General features: G+C 40.1%; 1 long non-coding RNA gene across 1 annotated transcript in view; it reads left to right on the forward strand.

Moving 5' to 3' along the window:
- The window catches only part of LOC136162972 (uncharacterized), a 70,857-nt gene that overhangs the window by 10,591 nt on the left and 38,852 nt on the right, over positions 1 to 21,414 (forward strand). The window contains exon 2 of the long non-coding RNA XR_010662183.1: positions 18,493 to 18,547. This is a non-coding gene — a long non-coding RNA (uncharacterized lncRNA). The remainder of the gene's footprint in view (positions 1 to 18,492; positions 18,548 to 21,414) is intronic.

The raw sequence follows: 21,414 nt of genomic DNA on the forward strand, positions 1-21,414 counted from the left end.
ATATTATAGAACAGGGGTTGGCAAATTATGGCCCATGGACTAAATCCAGCCCACCACCTGTTTATTTGTATAACAAGTTTTACTGAAGCATAGCTATGCTCATGTGTTTATGTAGTGTTTATGACTGTTTTCATGCTACAATGGTGGAGCTGAAATTGGTGGAGAAAGTGTACGGCCCACGATGCCTAAAATACTTACTATCTGGCACATCCCAGAAAGAGTTCACTATCTTTCCTCTAGAAGATCTTTAGATGATTATGATCACATGATTTCAGCATCAGTGTTTGTGTTTATGATCATGAGACCAAATGAAGATTCCAAATTAGGTTTCTTGGGAATTTAAAATTAAGAACATGGAGAGTGAATTAAGTAAATACATGAGAAATTTGAGAACAAATCATGCAATGTGCAGAAGAACTTGCCCTGAAGTAGACAGAACCAGATTCATGTTGGGGGCCCACACCATGTGGGGGTATCTTATCTGTATATGTGCTGACTTGCTGCAACTCAATAACAACCGTGGTGACCATGGCAATGACCACATTCAAAACCCTTTTTGATTTCATTTCTAATTTCTGTCCCAGAAATAATAAAGTTAGATATCCATTTCATGCTGCTTCCAGTAAATATCACAATGCTAATCTGTCTTCAGTGGAAGATAATCATTTTTACTTAATTAGCAGGTAACACTTTACTAAAATTGGCATTGGAGAATTTGCCTGCTGGCAGAATTTTCCTTAAGGAAGAAATTTCAATATCCTAAACCAGCAAACAAAGCTCTGCCTTAGTCGTACCATTCTGTATGATATAGTTATGTGTATTCTGGGCAGGAATTTCAGACTCTCTCTCTCAAGAAAGAGTCCCTTTACCTATAGGCCCATGACCCTGGATGTTCTTTTTTTTTTTTTTTAACTTTTTATTTTATTCTGAATAAAAAATAACCAGCTACTGTATAGCTAGTTAACAATGTTGTGATAGTTTCGGTGCACAGCAAAGTGACTCAGCCATACATCACACATATCCATCCTTCCCTAAACTCCCCTCCCAGACTGGATGTTCAATACTCTTTATCATTCTGCCTGTTCCTGTCTTGGAGCATGAGGGACACCCCAGCCCAACCAAGAGCCTGCTCTTGAGGCAATCTCTCTTCTAGACCAGTCTCTGTTTTAGTCTCCTTCCTTCCTCTTTAGATTCTTTTTGGTGTCCTTTCTTGCCTGAGAACCTCTGTAAGAACTCACAGGATCTAATAACATTGATCTTGAGGGAAAAGGTATAAGTCTTGGTCAATTTCCTCCTCAGAAGTATTTTGAGCCCCATTAACATTTCCCATCTCCTTCCCCACAGAGTTCTGTACCAAGTGGTGGGTGTTGGGAACAGCAGGCTTTGTTATGCCACAAAAATACACCGTTACATTTTTCACCCAGAACAACAGGGACTCCCAGGAATCCACTGGGTATGATGGATAAACCCTGAGTAGAAGTCTGGGTATTGAAGGCAGAGATAGTGCAAACATTCTGCTCTCCCCTTTGATGGGTACAGGAACCTGGAGAAGTCGTTGTGCACGTCCATCCTGTGGAATGAAGGGTGTCTAATGTACAATTTAGCTAAATGCAATTTGAGGCCATATTTTAAAAAAGAGCATAAAATGCTCTAAGGCAATGTTCATGTCTCGATTTTTTGTTACAGTTTTATTGAGATATAATTCACAGACTCAAAGTATACAATTCAATGGTTTTAATATATTCAGACTTGTGCAACTATCACCATAATCAATTTTAGGGCTTTTCATCAACTCAGATGGAGATTCCATACTCACTAGCTGTCATCCTTCACTGTACCCATTCCTCTTGACACTAAGCTCATCTACTTTTGTTTCTCTATGGGTGTGCATGCTAAGCTGCTTCAGCTGTGTCCTACTCTTGTGACCCTATGGACTGTAGCCCACCACGCTCCTCTGTCCATGGGATTCACCAGGCAAGAATACTGGAGTGGGTTGCTATTTCCTTCTCCATTTGCCTCTCTGTATATACTTATTCTGGACAGTTCATATAATGGAATTGTATAATATGTATATTATTATATGTGACTACTCTCTTTTACTTAACATACTGTTTTCAAGGTTCATCTATGTTACAGTATGTATAAGTCCTCCATTCTTCTGTATGGCCAAATAAAATTCCATTCTATGGATATAACACATTTTGCTTATCCATTCATCAATTGGACATTTGGATTGCTCCCATCTTTAGGCTATTATAAATAATGCCCTGTAAACATTCATGTACAAGTTTTTGTATAGATACATGGGTTTAGATCTGGATTCTTGATTTTATTTCATTGTTCCATTTAGCTATCCTTCTGCCAGTAACACACTGTATTGATTACTCTTGATCATGAATTTTAAAATCAGGATGTGCAAGTCCTCCAAATTTGTTTTTCACTTTTAAGGTTTTTTTTGGCATTCCTGGTTTTCTTGAGTTTCCATGTGAATTTAGTATTCAGCTGGGATTCCGATAGAGATTGCACTGAATCTGTAGATCACTTGGGGAGTTCTGCTGTCTTAATCATATTAAATCTTCCAGCCCATCAACACGCATATTTTCTCATTGATTTAAATTTTATAAATTCTTTCAACAATGTTTTGTCATTTTCAAAATATAAGTTCCCCTGCTGAGTACTTAACATTGCATGAGACACATCAATGGTATAATTCGTCAACCACATTACCTTCCACTCCACATGTTGTCTGGAGAACACAGACCATAACTTAATTTCAGTTTTCTTCTCTACTTTGCACAGAGGAGGTGCTCAATATGAATTTGTTGAAAAGATAACCAAGGAACAATTACATTCCTCACTTTGCTTCCCATGCCCTGGAAATCAGAGTGGCAGGATCCTTTTCAGTTCATTAACAATCATGTTACACAAGCAGATGCTGGCTCACAGCAGCTGTGCTGCTAATGCATGTGCTGCGTCTGGAGTCCTTCATTTTGCCAAAAAAATTTAAAAGAGTCCTTATTCACAGCAAGTCTTTCCCTGGGAAGAGCCACCTCTACGAGAATCTCCAGATAAGGAAGGGAGTTTTTCCCCTGAGCCCCAGGCTTGTACAATTCCATGCAATTTTGCACGCAGAGTCCCGCCTGCTGAGCAGGGCCGGGACAGCACAGAGAAGGTCCTAGGATGCTACGGCATGCAGACCCACAGGTGTGCAGTTGTCTCAGACCACAAAGTCGCTCAGGAAATGGGTGTGGGGTTTGCAGGGTCGGTTTCCTGCCAAACCTTTGCCTCCCTCTAGCCAGTCTACCCCATCATTCACCCCTGGGCACCCATCCCTGACCCCAGCCCCTTTCTAACCCTACCTGAGCTGTCTTACCTGAGAAAGGGCCCCAGAGAGGATTTGCTCCATCTCCTTCTAAACATTCAAAATCAGTTAAACGAATGGAATAGATTTTAGTAAGTAACTGTGTGTTTTTGTAATAAAGGGTAAGGGGGAAACTGTGGTCTTTGAGCCTAAAACGTGGTTCCTGTTTCCAGTAGTAACTGAAATGAGCTCTGTGGATCCCTGGGAATTAGATCTTAAAGAAGACAGGGAGAATCTCTGTGGGGATGGTGCAGGGAGCACTATCAGGATGCCAATCCCAGCCTGGTACCCGTGGGACCTTAGGGAAGTTAAGGGGAGTTAATTAAGTTAATTAACCTCCCATGCCAACAGTTCCTCATCCTTAGAGCTAGGAATACCTGCCCCACCTAGTTTTCTGTTGGGCATTATATGAACTAACATATGGACAGTACTGGCCCAGGGTGAACTCAATCAATATTGGCTTTTTTTCCTTCCGTGGAGATATTGAGGATGGTGAAGAGACCATAACTCAGATTCAGATGCAGGCAGGGATTGAACAAATATTTATGAAGTTCCCACTGAGAGCAGGAGCCCAGGGTCTGGTGGAGGAGGCACACAAGCACAGAGGCAATTAGAGGCAGGGTAACAGTGAACATAATAAGAGTAAGATTGGGTGCTTGTGAGGTCCTGGCAGGGGCACCCACTCTTGGGGGTACAGCGAAGGGAATGTTCCTGGAGGCAACTTCCCATATACCTAGATCAGAGGAATTAATAAGAATTACTTGGACAAAGCATATGGGGCAGTATATTGGACAGAGGAAATAGTAAGTACCTGGAAGCGAAATTCCTTATGCATTAATGGACTGTTGGTAATAAAAATAACAACAATAGTGACATTGTTGTGGACCTACTATGTCCTAAGCATGCTGCAAAATGCTGTAAATGCATTGTTTTATTGATTCTCACAGCTCTTTGAGCAATGTATTATTAGTTGTACAGATAAGGAAACTGAGACTTGGAGGGATGAAGGAATCTTAAGATCACAGAGCTGGTGGGTGGTGGGAGATACTTTCCTTAGGACTTGGGTTCCAGAGCCAGCACTGGCTCCTGACCCCTGTACAGGGCTGCCTTTAGTAACAGGCTGTGACTGAGTAGGACTTCTCAGGCGGCACTAGTGGTAAAAAACCCGCCTGCCAATGCAGTAGACCCAAGAGATGTGGGTTTGATCCCTAGGACAGGAAGATCCCCTGGAGGAGGGCATGGCAGCCCACTCCAGTATTCCTGCCTGCAGAATCCCATGGACAGAGGAGCCTAGCAGGTTACAATCCATGGGGTCGCAAAGAGTTGGACATGACTGAAGCGACTGAGCATGCACGCATGTGGCTGAGAAAGAGCTTTCTGAGGATGCTGGGGGTAGGGGGCATTGCTTCAGGCAAGGCTGTTAAATCAACAGTTAGATGAACAGACGAGATCTTCATGGCCATGCTCACTCTGCCCTTCCCCCGACTTGGCCATCTTGCAGATGCAGAGCCTTGAGGTCAGTGCAGATCTCTCCAGGCTGACTAAACAGCAACTCTCTGGGATGCTTCCTGTTAGAAGTGTGCCGGGAAGGACTGCCTCACAAAGTGAGCACTGCCCAGCTTCCAGGGGCTCCAGACATGTAGCTGACATTGTGAAGAGCACCTCTAGGACTCTGCAGAGTGGCAACCTTGTCAAATTCAGATGCTCTGGCATGCTAGGATTTATTGATAAAGTGAATTATTGGCAAGGTTTTGGCGCTCATCTGTTTTTCAGAGTTTTGTAGAAACAATCTGTCTCACAGTAGAGTTTGGCTCAATTCAGGGTAGAGTAATGGAGTTAGGTGAATTTGGTGGAGGAGGAGGTCCTGGGGGAGAGAGAGAATTCCCATAACTTAAGTAAAAATGTTTTCAAGTCTTGAAATGAGAAGCACACTTAGACATAGAAAACAATGGATGCTTACAGAGTTTTGTCTATCTTGACATCTTTCACTATTAAATTTCCTGCCAGTATTTTACTAATGAAGACCAGTTGAGAGCATGTGAAAAGTTACTCAACAGCACTAGCCATCAGGAAAATGCAAGTCACAGTCACAATGAGGTAGTTCTTTGTATCCACTAGGACTGGTGTGATGAGAAAGACAAACAATAGCAAGTGTTGGCAAAGGCGGGGAGAGGTTGGCACTACTGGTGGGAATGTGAAATGGTGTAGCTGTTTTGGAAGTCTGGCAGCTCCTCAAAAGGTTAAATATAGAGTTACCATAGGTTAAACATAGAACTAATCCCAGGTCTATATCCAGGAGAAATGGAAATACATGTCCATAAAAAAAATTGTATGTTTTTAATGTTCAGTTATGTTCATAGCAGTACTATTTAAAATAGCTGAAACATGGAAACAGTCCAAGTGTCCTTCAACTGAAACATGGATAAACAAAACAGATACATCTATCTATGCAATAGAATATTATTCTGAAGTGTGATGAACCTTGAAAACATGCTGAATGGAAAAACTAGTTGCAAAGAATTCTATATTATATGACTCTGTTTTTATGAAATGTCCAGAATAGGTAAATCTATACAGGCAGAAAGTAGATTTGTGGTTGCGTAAGGCTGCATGTGGGGTGGGGAGAGACGGGGATTGACTGCTAATAAGAACAGGGTTTCTTTTGGGGGTGATGAAAATGTTCTAATATTGACTCTATGGACATATTAAAGTCACTGGGTTGTATTCTTTCAGTGAGTGACGTCTATGGTATGTAAATTATATCTCAATAGGGTTATGTTTAGGAGAAGGAAATGGCAACCGACTCCAGTTTTCTTGCCTGGAGACTCCCAGGGATGGAGGAGCCTGGTGGGCTGCTGTCTATGGGGTCACAGAGAGTCGGACATGACTGAAGTGACTTAGCAGCAGCATCAGAGTTATGTTTAAGAAATAACCATTAGGGGAAATTCTTGTTTGGTCTGGTAGTTAGAATGCTATGCTTCCACTGCAGGCAGCACGTTTGAGCCCCGTGGCGAAAAAAAAGAAACAACCATTATGGGCAGTGGTGGGGTGCCGTGGGCTTATGGGCAGATTTTCCTCTCTGTTCCAAATTGATTCCAGGCCCATTGGGCCCATGGAATAAGGGGTTCATATTTACCTGATGAGAAAGCCAGACTCAGTGAGACCATGGGGCTTCCCTGGGCTCACTCAGGTTTACAGGTCTACTCAGCAGCAAGTTCTCCTAGCAACCAGTCCAGGCACATTTGACAGACCTGTGGTTTTCAAGCTCTGCTGTACTGAGTCTCTTTGGGGACACCCATGGGTATGGGCGGTGGGTTGGGATACACATGAGAAGTAGGGTTGCTGATCAGGCGAGCTCTAGTCTCCTACTTCAGTTCAGTTCAGTCGCTCAGTTGTGTCTGCCTCTTTGTGACCCCAGGGACTGCAGCATGCCAGGCCTCCCTGTCCATCACCAACTCCCAGAGTTTACTCAAACTCATGTCCTTTGAGTCGGTGATGCCATCCAGCCATCTCATCCTCTGTCGGCCCCTTCTCCCGCCTTCAATCTTTCCAGGCATCAGGGTCTTTTCCAATGAGTTGGTTCTTTGCATCAGGTGACCAAAGTATTGGGAGTTTCAGCATCAGTCCTTACAATGCATATTCAGGACTGATTTCCTTTGGGATTGACTGGTTGGATCTCCTTGCAGTCCAAGGGACTCTCGAGTCTTTTCCAGTACCACAGTTCAAAAACATCAATTCTTTGGCACTCAGCTTTCTTTATAGTCCAACTCTCACATCCATACATGACTACTGGAAAAACCATAGCTTTGACAAGATGGACTTTTGTTGGTAAAGTAATGTCTCTGCTTTTTAATATGCTGTCTAGGTTGGTCATAGCTTTCCTTCCAAAGCGCAAGTGTCTTTTAATTTCATGGCTGCAATCACCATCTGCAGTGATTTTGGAGCCCAGAAAAATAAAGTCTCTCACCATTTCCATTATTTCCCCATCTATTTGCCATGAAGTGATGGCACCAGATGCCATGATCTTAGTTTTCTGAAGGTTGAGTTTTAAGCCAACTTTTTCACTCTCCTCTTTCACTTTCATCAAGAGGTTTTTTAGCTCCTCTTCACAATCTGCCATAAGGGTGGTGTCATCTGCATATCTGAGGTTATTGATATTTCTCCCAGCAATCTTAATTCCAGCTTGTGCTTCATCCAGCCCAGCATTTCTCTTGATGTACTCTGCATATAAATTAAATAAGCAGGGGGATAATATACAGCCTTGACATACTCCTTTTCCTATTTGGAACCAGTCTCTTGTTCCATGTCTAGTTCTAACTGTTGCTTCTTGACCTGCATACAGATTTCTCAGGAGGCATGTCAGGTGGTCTGGTATTCCCATCTCTTTCAGACTTTTCCACAGTTTGTTGTTATCCACACTGTCAAAGACTTTGGCATAGTCAATAAAGCAAAAGTAGATGTTTTTCTGGAACTCTCTTGCTTTTTCAATGATCCAGCGGATGTTGGCAATTTGATCTCTGCCGTTTCTAAATCCAGTTTGGACATCTGGAAGTTCATGGTTCACATACTGTTGAAGCCTGGCTTGGAGAATTTTGAACATTACTTTGCTAGTGTGTGAGATGAGTGCAATTGTGTGGTAGTTTAAACATTCTTTGGCATTGCCTTTCTTAGGGATTGGAATGAAAACTGACCTTTCCCAATCCTGTGGCCACTGCTGAGTTTTCCAGATTTGCTGGCATGTTGAGTGAGCACTTTCACAGCATCATCTTTTAGGATTTGAAATAGCTCAGCTGGAATTCCATCACCTCCATTAGCTTTGTTCGTAGTGATGCTTCCTAAGGTCCACTTGACTTCACATTCCAGAATGTCTGGCTTTAGATGAATGATCACACCATCATGGTTTTCTGGGTCATTAAGGTCTTTTTTGTATAGTTCTTCTGTTTATTCTTGCCACCTCTTCTTAATATCTTCTGCTTCTGTTAGGTCCATACAATTTCTGTCCTTTATTGAGCTCATCTTTGCATGAAATGGTCCTTTGGTATCTCTAATTTTCTTGAAGAGATCTCTAGTCTTTCCCATTCTATAGTTTTCCTCTATTTCTCTGCATTGATCCCTAAGGAAGGCTTTCTTATCTCTCCTTGCTAGTCTTTGGAACCCTGCATTCAAACGCATATATCTTTCCTTTTCTCCTTTGCCTTTAGCCTCTCTTCTTTTCTCAGCTGTTTGTAAGGCCGCCTCAGACCTTTTTGCCTTTTTCAACCATTTTACCTTTTCCCATTTCTTTTTCTTGGGGATGGTCTTGATCACTGCCTCCTGTACAATGTCATGAATGTCCGTCTATAGTTTTTCAGGCACTCTGTCTATCAGATCTCCTACTTAGTTTGAATCAAAGCACTTATGTTGCTATATTGGGCTCACAATAATGCCTTCTTTGAAAAAATTTTTTTTTCTCTGCTAAAATCCATTACCCTTAACCCCAGGTTTCTCCGATTGCAAAGACAGTGAACCAAGACTTCCCTCCATCTCAGCACCCAACATGCTAATGTAGCTATAGAAAGATGCTCACAATTCAAACCAAAAGCAGTAACTCAGGCTGCCAAGCTCTTGCTGCTTTGGTGTTGGCCCTCTGCTGAGGAATGCACCCGCAAGGTATCTGTTTACAATAGGAATTGCCAATGAACGAGGGAGAAATATTGCCCTTGGCCAAAAATATAGCCTGTTGCTAGAAAACAATACAGCTAAACCATTTATGAAATTATCAGAAAATACTGTCACTTAATAATAATATTGCACAAGATGTCCTTGTCCCCAGAAATCCTCCCATCCTCATCCAAGACTGTCTTTAGAGGCAAAAGCTGCTTCCCAACAAAATCTAGGTTTGTCTCAATTTGTCTTGACAAGGAATGACATAAGTTTACCGGACAAAAGAGCCCCATTTTTTGTTGCCTGTGTTTAATCTGCACGGACAGAAAGCTGTAAATATCCTAAGTGGTTGTTGCCGGCTGGCCTTGGAGGGGCCGTTCGTTAAAGACCATGGTTCGCTGGTTTCTTGTGTGCCTTCCAAGGACCCAGGGATTCCTTGCCCATCATCACCATGAGGTCTGGCAAACAAAAGCCGGAGGCCCAGGAGCCTGTGTGGAAGGATAATGTGACCTTTGACCCCCACTAGCAAGGCCCGGAGGGAAAGAGGCAAAGTCAGGCTCCAGTAACGTTTAATGACAGATCTTGTTAAGGTTAAAAAAACAGCTCTGGCGTCCAGCTGGGACTTCATCTGGGGAGGCGCTCAGAGGGCCTTTAGCAACAGCCGCGGGGCCCCTTGCGCAGCTGCGCCGGGGCCGCCGAGCCGTCTCTCTGAGCCCCCACCGCCCAGGACCCCGCCCCTCAGGAGGACCCCCGCCGCTGTCGTGGACCCTCGACCCGAGTCAGTCTGAGTCAGGAGGGAGAGTCATTCATTTTTTTCCCTATTGCCACCAGCAAGCCTCACCCCTCCGAGGCTATGATGAGCTTCTGACAGCAGCGATCCTGGTTTTTCTCTTAGAAAAAAATAATCAAGAAAAGCACCGAGATTAGTGCCCTTATAAATGAGATCCCACATTGTGTCTAGCCCCTTCTACATGTGCCGGGATGGTGAGGAGACAGCTGTTTGTAAGCCAGAACTCTCACCGGAACCAAGCCACGCTCACACAGGGATCTCCGAACTCCAGTCTCTAGGACTGTAGAAGGAAATTTCTCTTAAGGCTAAGCCGCTTAGTCTATGTATTTTTGTTCTAGCAGCCAGAGGTGACTAAGGCAACATCTTGCCTGAGTGAAAGGCGCTTTCAGCCAGGTGTGATTGGTGTTTAACTTGCGAGTTGAATGAAGTGAGATGAAGATCTAGGATGTAGCTTTGCTCTGAAATAGTTAAACTTCAGATTGAGAGTGTCAGGCCACAAGCAGAAGACCGCCATCATCTTCAATTCTGAATAATTCCTTTATTTATTAAAAAATTTTTTTTTCTTCTTTTAAAAAATTTAAATTCATTTTTAAAATTTCAAATTGGAATATAATTGTTTTATGTTGTTGTGTTAGTTTCTGCTGTACAATGTGAATCAATTCTAAGTTTACAGAAATCCTCTCCCTCCTCAACCTCCCTTCCCCTCCCCATTCCCATCCCTCTGGGTCATCAAAGAGTATGGAGCTGAACTCCCTGGATCATATAGCAGTTTCCCACTGGCTATCTATTACATATGGTTATGTAAATAATAATTCCTATCTGGCAACATATGTATTTGTGGGACATCTGAATGGATATTTAATGCCTCTCCCTTAAAAGTTTTTTTTTTTTTTAAATTGTAGTTGATTTAGAATGTTGTGTTAGTTTCAGGTATATAACAAAGTGAATCTGTTATACATAAATCCACTCTTTTTTTTAAAAAATTCTTTCCCCATGTAGGCCATTATAGAGTATTGAGTAGATTTCCCTGTGCTATACAATATGTTCTTATTAGTTTATCTATTATCTATATATCTATCTATAGTAGCGTGTATATGAATGACCCCTTTTTTCATGCTGAAAGAAAGAGAGAAAGAAAGAAGTGATGTGGCATGCCCCAGACATCTCCAGATTTGACACTGTGGTTCTCACCAGTGCTTGCAGCCGTCTGGCGTTTTATTGCCAGTATCTGAGCAGCCCAGGACGCAGCATCTGCTGCCCTGTGAAGCAGCCCCACAGCTCTTGATCCATCCCTGCATGCAGTGATTCTGGGGAAATAAGGATGGCTCTGTGGAAATGAACATAAAGGGAAGGATAGAACTCCAGCAAAAGCTGAAGATGTGGTGAGGTGAACTGAGGACTGTTGTAGGGGACCTGTGATTCCAGAGGAAGTGTGATGTGGGAGCAAGCCTGTCGGAGTAAGCCTTTTGGAGCACGTCCATTTCCTGAAATTTGGGGATTCCTGAAGGTTTGGATGGGCTTCCCAGGTGGCACTAGCGGTAAAGACGCCACCTGCCAATGCAGGAGACGTAAGAGATGTGGGTTCGATCTCTGGGTCAGAAAGATCCCCTAGAGGAGGGCATGGCAACTCACTCCAGTGTTGTCGCCTGGAGAATTCCATGGACAGGCCAGGCTGTAGCCTGGCCAGCTACAGTCCTTGGAGTGGCAAAGAGTAGGCATGGCCAAAGCGACTTAGCACAAAGCCCAAAGGTTTGGATACATTATTCTCAATATCAAAGGGTTTGTTATAAAGAAAGAGTGTGACATAGGAGACATTATTTTATTTGAAGACAATTATTGATTCATATGCACTTGTAGGAAATAATACTGGAACTTTGCTGGTGGTTCAGTGGTTAACAATCCCCCTTCTAACGCAGGGGACACAGGTTTGATCCCCAGTTGGGGAACTAAGATCCCACAGGCTGCAGGGACAACTAAGCCCCTACATTGCAACTACTGAGCCTGCCTGCCATAACTAGAGAGGAGCCATGCTCCACAACAAAGGTGCTGAGTGCCGAAGCCAAGACCCGACACAGCCGAATAAATAAATATTAACAAGGAAAGAAAAGAAACTTGAGACAGAACTGTTGAGTTAGCCTTTTTGCGGATAGTTGTCTAGGATTCCTTCTCCTGGATGGATTTTGTTCGAGAGGCTTCTTAATGTTAGTTATGGCTGCTTTCAGACTTCTCAGACAACTGAGAAAACCAGTGGTTCTTTCAGAGCCACATGCTGGGAGGTCTCTGCCTGCTGGAGACTCTGGCCAACCTGTGGCCTCCACCCTCCTGGCTGGAGCGTGAGTGAATAAATACTTGGAAACTGAAGAAGTTGACAGTGGTGTCACGCTAGAAAGCTGGAGGATCCACTTGTAGCATTTTGGACACTGTTTGCGCAACATTGATTCAGTCTTTTTTAAATCTATTTTCTCACCATACATTGCAGTCTGGCTTTTGCCTCTCTTCCCATTACTCTCCTAACTACTAAATCTAGCAGTCTTTCCTCACACTTTTCTCATTCTCTTGGAGCTGTGTAGATTACCGCTGTTAGCCACTGTTCAGATAAATTAACATAATAAGGTGATGTCCATTTGTCACCCCAATTTACAGACAAGAAAATGGAGGATTTGAATCCAGAACTCTGACTCCAAAGCCCAGGCATTTATCCACTGCACTGCGTTTGTAGTTGCTGATCACCTGCTCTTCTCTCTGTGAAGCATTCTTCTGGGTTGGCTTATGTGCATGCATTTTTTGATCATTTTCTCCTCTATTTTTTTTCTTCCAACACCTATGGGTAAACGTTCCCCAAGGTTCTTTCTTTAGCTTTCTCTCTTCTTTCTCTTTATCACTATCTTTGACTGTTGTAGTGAATGACAAATGTATTATCTCCAGTAACATCCTGTCATCTCCTAACATAGACTCACACATTTCTTGCTTGTTTAACATCTGTATTTCTATAAAAATCATCATTTCTAATTCTGACTGCATCATCTAACCCCCAAACTTGCTTTTTTAAGAAATACAATTTTTTATTAATGTATAACAGAAATTTATAATGTATAACACCTGATGTGAAGAACTGACTCCTTGGAAAAGACCCTGATGCTGGGAAAGATTGAAGGCAGGAGGAGAAAGGGATGGCAGAGGACGAGATGGTCAGATGGCATCACCAACTCGATGGACATGAGTTTGAGCAAGCTCTGGGAGTTGGTGATGGACAGGGAGGCCTGGTGTGCTGCAATCCATGGGCTTGCAAACAGTTGGACATGTATGAGTGACTGAACTGAACTGAACAGAAATTTATTCATGTTCAAGAGATTTTCACAAAGGGAACCCACCCTTGTAACCAAAACCAAGATCAAGAAACAGAACATTATGAGCACCCATTTATCCCACTCCTGCTCCCTTCTAGTCATTACCGCCAAGTAACCACCCCAAAATAACCAATATTCTGATTTTAATGCAATAGTTTAGTTTTTCTGTTTTGAACTTAGATGGAATCATATTTATGTTTTGTGACTGTCTTTTTTCATTCAGCATCATGTTTATAGTATCATTCCAAGTTGTTACATGTAGAGATAGTTTATTCATTCTCATTAATAAATAACAGTCCATTTTGCAAATATACCATATTTCTTAAAATTCTTTCTGCTTTTCATAGACATCTGGGTAGTTTCCAGTTTTAGGTTGTTATGAATAATGCTGCTTTAAACATTCTCATCAGTTTTTCTTGGTGGACATATGCTTTTCTCTCATGTTCATGCTTAAAAATGGAATTGCTAGGTCTCTAGATGCAAGTTCATTTTTAATAGATATTGCTGAATGCCCTTCCAAAGTGGCTCTTCCAATATCAACTAACTTTTCTACCAGAAATATATGAAAATCCATTTGGTCCATACTTTTGCCAATGTTTAGTATTGCCTATTTTTTAAAAAAAAATTTTATTTACTTCTTGTATATATGCAATGTTATCTCATTATGGTTTATAATTTACATTGCCCCAGCGACTATGAAGGTAGGCAACTTTTCATGTGTATTGTGCATTTGCAAAGCATCCTGTTAAGTACCTGTTTGTATCTTTCTGTCCAGTTTTCTTTTGAGTTATTTTCTTCATATTGATTTATACTAGTACTTTGTATATTCCAGAGGTGATTCCTTTGTTAGGTATTTCAACCACTCTGTGGTTTGGTTTCCATTCCCTTAATGGTGTTTTTTGGGTGAAAAAGAGCTGTTAATTTTAATGTAATCCAAATATTCATTTTTCCCCCTTCTTGTTAGCAGTCCTTTAATCTTGTTCAAATATATTTTTATTTTTGACTTCTGTACTTCTAATAATGGTCTTCCCATCTTTCCAGTCAAGCAAGTTTGCCATTTTAGAGTCCCTTTGATTTGTTTCTCTCTTCTGGTCCTATTTAATTAGTCACTATATCAATTTGATGCTACTTTAGAATCAATTCTTACATACCTATCATTCTTTCAGCCACCATATCCCTGTTCAGGCTCCACTTAGCTCATCACAAACACTTCTAAGTCTCTCTTCCCGCCTCTCATCTCTCCTTTAGCCATATCCCTGCTGTAGTCATCCTGCTAAAACACAACAGGATATCACTTCTTGACTGCAAACACCCAAAAGTACCCAATGTATTCAGAATGAAGCCTACTCCTTGCCAACTCTCCCAGACCTTCCAGGATCTGGCCCTCCTTGCTCACACATGCTTCCACACAACCTGTGCTCCACTAAGGCTGCATTGTTTGCTGTTTTTCTCAATGTTCCTGCTTTCTTTCTCCATGCTACGGTATCCAAAGTTTCTTCATCCCCAGCAGCTTTTCCTGGTGAGATGCTGCCTTCCTTCTAGGCTCAGTTTAAACACCGTATTTCTCTATGAGATTTTTCCATGACCCTCTCTCATAATACTGTGTTTGTCTCTCTTTAATGCTATCTTGTGGTATAGTTTATGTGTATATGTTTTGTTTCCAAGTCTAGGTTGTAAGATTCTGGAGGATGGGATTGTAGGATTCTGTCTCATTCATCTTTCTGTCTCTCTAGGTCTTTCTCTTAACTAAGTCTCAACATATATTGATTCGTTTATTTGTTGGCTTCCCTGACATCTTAGTTGGTAAAGAATCCACCTGCAATGTAGGAGACCCTGGTTTGATTCCTGGGTCGGGAAGATCCGCTGGAGAAGGGATAGGCTACCCACTCCAGTATTCTTGGGCCTCCCTCGTGGCTCAGCTGGTAAAGAATCTGCCTGCATTGTGGGAGACCTGGGTTTGATCCCTGGGTCAGGAAGATCTCCTGGAGAAGGGAAAAGCAACCCACTCCAGTATTCTGGCCTAAAGAATTATGTCGACTATAGTCCATGGGGTCACAAAGAGTCAGACATGACTGAGCAACTTTCACTTTCACTTTTCAATAAGAAATTAGTAAGAAAGTAATAACAATAACTACAATTTATTGAGTATAATGGTAAGTGCTAAACATATATCATATCAAATATAATGGGGTTTTGAGGATTACATGGGACATTGTAAGTAAAGACCTTGAAACATAGTAAAGACTCAATAAGTGGCAGCAATATTATTATTCCTATTTAACCGGTGAGACGACTAAAGCAGGTGGATAATAAGTCACTTGCTTGATGTTGCATAGCCAGGTGGAGTTGATTCTTGAGCTCACATGTCTATTTTTGCTTAGTTTCTTTCATTTAGCTTAGTGATTTTGAGATTCAGTCATGTTATTGTGTTTATTGATAATTCATGTTTTTAATTGATGAATAGTACATACAGTATCCACTGCATGGATAGATGATAATTTGTTAATCCATTCACCAATTGATAGATATTTGGATTGTTTCCAACTTTTGGCTTTTACAAATAAAGTTGCCAAGCGCATTCATGCACAATCTTTGTGTGAATATATAATTTTGTTTCTTTTGGTTAAATACGTAGGGGTGAAATGACTTTGTTGCATGACATGTATATATTAAACTTAAGAAACTGACAAATTGTTTGGCAGTGTTTGTACCATTTTATATTCTTATCATCAGAGTATAAGTTTCAATTCTTCCACATAGTCACAAATATTTGGTGATACATTAGTCTTTTTATTCTTAGTCAAACTAATGGGTGTGTAGTGGTATCTCATTGTGGTTTAATTTGCATTGTTATACCTATGTCACAACTGAGGACTAATGATGTTGAATATGTTTTCATGCATTTGTTGGCTATTTATATTTAGTCTTTAGTGAGGAGTCTGTTCATATCATTTCAAGTTTCTAAGGGCCCTTTATATTTTGGATGCAAGTCTTTATCAGATAAATGTGTTGTGTGAATATTTTGTACTAGTATTTTATTTACCCTTTTGTTTCCTTATTGGCACATTTCAAAGAGCAAAAGTTTTGAATTTTGATAAAGTTTAATTATTAATATCTTTTCTTTTATTGTTAGTGTTTTTGGTGTCATATCTTAGAAATCCTTGCCTGCCCTAAGGTATCAATTTTTTTCCTTCCCTTTCCTACAAGTTTCATAGTTTCAGGTTTCACATTAAGCTGTGGGATACACTTTGAGTTGATTTTTTTGTATGATAGGGAGTAAGAATTAATGTTTATTTTTTTTAACATGGATAATTAGTGCATGTATTGAAAAGACTTTCCATTTGCCATTGAATTGCCTTGGCATCTTTGTCAAAAATTGGAAACAATCCAAATATTAAATGGATCAGTCTGTTTCTTGACACTATTTCGTTCCATTGATCTAAACGTCCATCCCTAAATGATATCTAGCAGTCTGAATCGCTATAACTTTATAGTTAGTATTGGAATCAAGTAGAATAAACCTTCCAACTATGCTATTTGTTAAAATTGCTTTGGTTACTCTCTCTAGGTTCTTCGAATTTCCATATAACTCTTAGAATTGGCTTGTAAATTTCTGCAAAAATTTTTGTAGGAATTTTGATTGAAATTATATTCAGTGGTGGGGAGAATTGGGACAGCATTATCATTTTAACACTTAAGAGTTTTCTAATCTATTAACCTTTCACGGTGACTTGAAAGTCTCATGTCAAAGGGGTGACAGCCCACGAATGGAAGGGGCTTGGATCTCCAAGTCACATTTGAAGAATAGGAAAGCTATTCCACCAGGGGTGTTCACATTGAACTTTGTGTGATACAAAATTAAATATTAATATGTAAATCACTGAGATTTTGGAGTTGTTTGTCCTAGAATAGTCCTAGTTTCATAAGTAACCACTTTTGTTTTTTATGATAAAGCCCTTAGAGCCAAAGAAACAGTAATAGCTTAGGCTTGTTTACTTCATAACTAAAGAGAAATAGACTAAAATTAAATACTTGGCCTATGACCTTGAAGGTGACTTAATCTAGTGAGCCATACAAACTTTCTTGGATTTTATTCCAAAGGGTGGAAAAATACACACTTTGTTATTTAGTAAATCTGGGCTTAGATTCTGGCTCTTGGAAGTTCTTGCTGGGTCCTGATCTCTTTGTGCACTGGCCAGTGACTTTCATTTTAGTTTTTCTACTACCCTCCTTCCCAGTATGTGATTATTTTCATGCTCAGCCCATCAACTGAGCTAGTGCTGGGTTCATATTGATACCTTCTTATTGGGTCTCTCTGTCTTTTCATATACAAGTATCTCAAACCTAAATGACTAATACTAACCTTATTACTTTATGTAAATATACCTTTTTCTTGACTTCTTGATTTCCATTAATTGTGCTGAGAACATTCTATTACTATTAAAACTACATCACTAATTAGATAATCTTGACTAAATATTTAAATGAAAGGAGAGATCTAATATATATTGATGGTTATTTGGATCTAGATTTTAGCTCTGTATAATATATGTGGATCTATTAAATGAGCAATTTTAATAGTATTTAAATTGTTACTTGTAAATAAATAACTCTTTTATTACTTTTATTTAAAAGATATATGTTAGGTAGTAGACTCTTGGTGTGTGTGAATCTAACACTTGTGACTTTAATTCTTCACTTGTGATCTTGAGGACACACAACATAGACTCATTTCCAGGAATTTGAGTCTTGAATTTGTGGGTGAGACCAGCTGACTACCTACCTATTAAATCTATCTTAGGGTTCTCTACTCATTAGTGTGCATTTAATAACTCTTATGAGGTAATGAAAATTCCATTTTTCTCCTTCTTTAAAAAAAAAATTGTTTTACTGAAGTATAGGCTTCACCAATGGCTCAGCAGGTAAAGAATCTGCCCGCAGTGTAGGAAACACAGGAGATGTGAGCTTGATCCCTGGGTTGGGAAGATCCCCTGGAGGAGGAAATGGTAACCCACTCCAATATTCTTGCCCCCAAAAATCTCATGGATAGAGAAGCCTGGAGGGCTACAGTCCAAAGGGTTGCAAAGAGTCAGGCATGACTGAGCGGCTGAGCTCACACCATAGTTGATTTACCATATTGTATTAGTTTCTGATGTACAGCAGAGTGATTCAATTATACATATATATTTATATTCTTTTTCATATTATTTTTCATTATGATTTATTACAGGATTTTGAATATAATTCTCTGTGGTATACAGTAGAACTTTGTTGTATACCCACTCTATATATAATAGTCTGCATTTGCTAATCCCAAACTCTCAATGCATCTCTCTCCCATCCTCCCTCAGCCTTGGCAACCACAAGACTGTTCTCTATGTCTGCAAGTCTGTTTTTGTTTTGTAGGTAAGTTCATTTGTATCTTAGAAAATTCTATTTTTTTTTTTTTTTATGAAACATAGCCTAGAAAAGATAACTAGCTTCTAGTGTTGATGATAGAAGTGAAATGAAGCAAAAGCAGTCTGAGAAAATTCTGATTCTTATTCAGAAAATAGGAATTAAATATAAATGAAAGAATGAAATATCTAATTTTGTGGTAATACCAAATTAGGTTAAGCTGATTAATTTAAACTGGTTCATCAAGTGTTTAAGAATTTCTTTCATGAAATAAAATATTGATAAATTTTATAACTGAGTTTAGTTCTAATAAATATAGAACATATATTTATGTTCTATACTTACATACTCACATTCATACTTACAAGGACTCACTTTTCCTAAATAAGCTTATCAAGTCCATTTCTCTAAAGAGGTGGGTCTGTCCCTAAAATGGATTCTAGAATTAGCCAGTTTAGATTTTCTCTACTACACTACTCCTGAATTCTCTGTACATGGCAAATTGGTGAGTGATTGTAGACTATTCCATAGATATATACTGAAAAAGGGCAGCTCTGAAATTTTCTAGATACTTTAGGTCAAAAATCCTGCTCTTAAGATAAAAGTAAGTTGTTTTGCAAAACTCTTTAAAAAAAATCTCCTAAAATCAGCTTCTCTTGAATAATCTCTTAATTCATCTCTTCATTTTGGCTTTACAGGAATAATATATAGACTTATTTTAATTAGTATGAGAAAAAAAATTTTAGTCAAATGGAGTATATTTTCTTCAGAAAATTTGCTGTGGATTTCTTTGTTTTTGTTTCTTTTGTAGAATTCTGGTTGAGTAGATCAACAGCCATATTGTTCATATCTTTTAATCAAACTGGTATACTTTTAATATTCTAAATATCAAGACAAGATAGTACCCAAAGATTCTTGCTTCTGATAGTCACACTTGTAAATAATCCCCTCCCACACTGAACTGGACTGACCTGTACAACCACTTGGGTACTGGATATGATGGTGCTTGTCTTCTGAGGCTATGTTATGAATGTTCCCTGTTTCTCTCTCTTGGATTATTGCTCTGAGGGAAGCTACTGCCATGTCCCATGGACACTCAGTCAGCTCTACAGAGAAGCTGGTTGGCAAGGAACTGGGGCTTCTGAGATACAGTAGGCACTAATTTGGCAGACACGTGAGTGAGGCAGCTTGGAAGTGAATCTTCCAGCCCCAGACAAGCCATCACATGATATCACAGCCCTGGTCATCATCTTGACTACAACTTTGTGAGGTTGCCCACAGAGACTTTGTGAAATAGTAAAAGTGAATTGTTGTTTGAGCCACTGTGTTTTGTGATAATTGTTACGAAGCAATTGATAACTAGTACAACTAGTTAGGAAAGCTTGAGAAAAATTTTCCTAAGTATTCTTATAAAAACCATTGTATCATCTTATTTAATACAGTAATAAGCTGTTTTTATGAGGTGATAAAGGAAGGAAATGGTATGGATCTAACAGAAGCAGAAGATATTAAGAAGAGGTGGCAAGAATAAACAGAAGAACTAAACAAACAAACAAAAATCTTCATGACCCAGATAACCACGATGGTGTGATCACTCACCTAGAGCCAGACATCCTGGAATGTGAAGTCAAGTGGGCCTTAGGAAGCATCACTACAAACAAATCTAGTGGAGGTGATGGAGTTCCAGTTGAGCTATTTCAAATCCTAAAAAACGGTGCTGTGAAAGTACTGCACTCAATATGCCACCAAGTCTGGAAAACTCAGCAGTGACCACAGGACTGGAAAAGGTCAGTTTTCATTCCAGTCCCTAAGAAAGACAATGCCAGAGAATGTTCAAACTAAAACACAGTTGTACTCATCTCACACACTAGCAAAGTAATGCTCAAAATTCTCCAAGCCAGGCTTCAACAGTATGTGAACGTGAACGTCCAGATGTTCAAGCTGGATTTAGAAAAGGCAGAGGAATTAGAGATCAAATTGCCAACATCTGCTGGACCATCAAGAAAGCAAGAGAGTTCCAGAAATACATCTACTTTTGCTTTATTGACTATGCCAAAGCCTTTGACTGTGTGGATCACAACAAACTGTGGAAAATTCTGAAAGAGATGGGAATACCAGACCACCTGACCTGCCTCCTCAGAAATCTGTTTGCAGGTCAAGAAGCAACAGTTAGAATTAGACATGGAACAGCAGACTGGTTCTAAATTGGGAAAGGAGTACATCAAGGCTGTGTATTGTCATCCTGCTTATTTAACTTATACACAGAGTGCATCATGCGAAATGCCAGGCTGGATGAAGCACAGGCTGGAATCAAGATTGCCAGGAGAAATATCAATAACCTCAGATATGCAGATGACACCACCCTTATGGCAGAAAGTGAAGAGGAACTAAAGAGCCTCTTGAAAGTGAAAGAGGAGAGTAAAAAAGTTGGCTTAAAGTTCAACATTCAGAAAACTAAGATCATGGCATCTGGTTCTGTCACTTCATGGCAAATAAATGGGGAAACAATGGAAACGTTGAGACTTTATTTTTCTGGGCTCCAAAAATCACTGCAGATGGTGATTGCAACCATGAAATTAAAAGACACTTGCTCCTTGGAAGGAAAGCTATGACCAACCCAGACAGCATATTAAAAAGCAGAGACATTACTTGGTCAACAAAGGTCAGTCTAGTCAAGGCTATGGTTTTTCTAGTAGTCATGTATGGATGTGAGAGTTGGACTATAAAGAAAGCTGAATGCAGAAGAATTGATGCTTTTGAACTGTGGTGCTGGAGAAGACTCTTGAGAGTCCCTTGGACTGCAAGAAGATCCAACCAGTCAATCCCAAAGGAAATCAGTCCTGAATATTCATTGGAAGGATTGATGCTGAAGCTGA

Source organism: Muntiacus reevesi, chromosome 3 (assembly GCF_963930625.1).
Source record: "Muntiacus reevesi chromosome 3, mMunRee1.1, whole genome shotgun sequence".
Taxonomy (NCBI): Eukaryota; Metazoa; Chordata; class Mammalia; order Artiodactyla; family Cervidae; genus Muntiacus; species Muntiacus reevesi.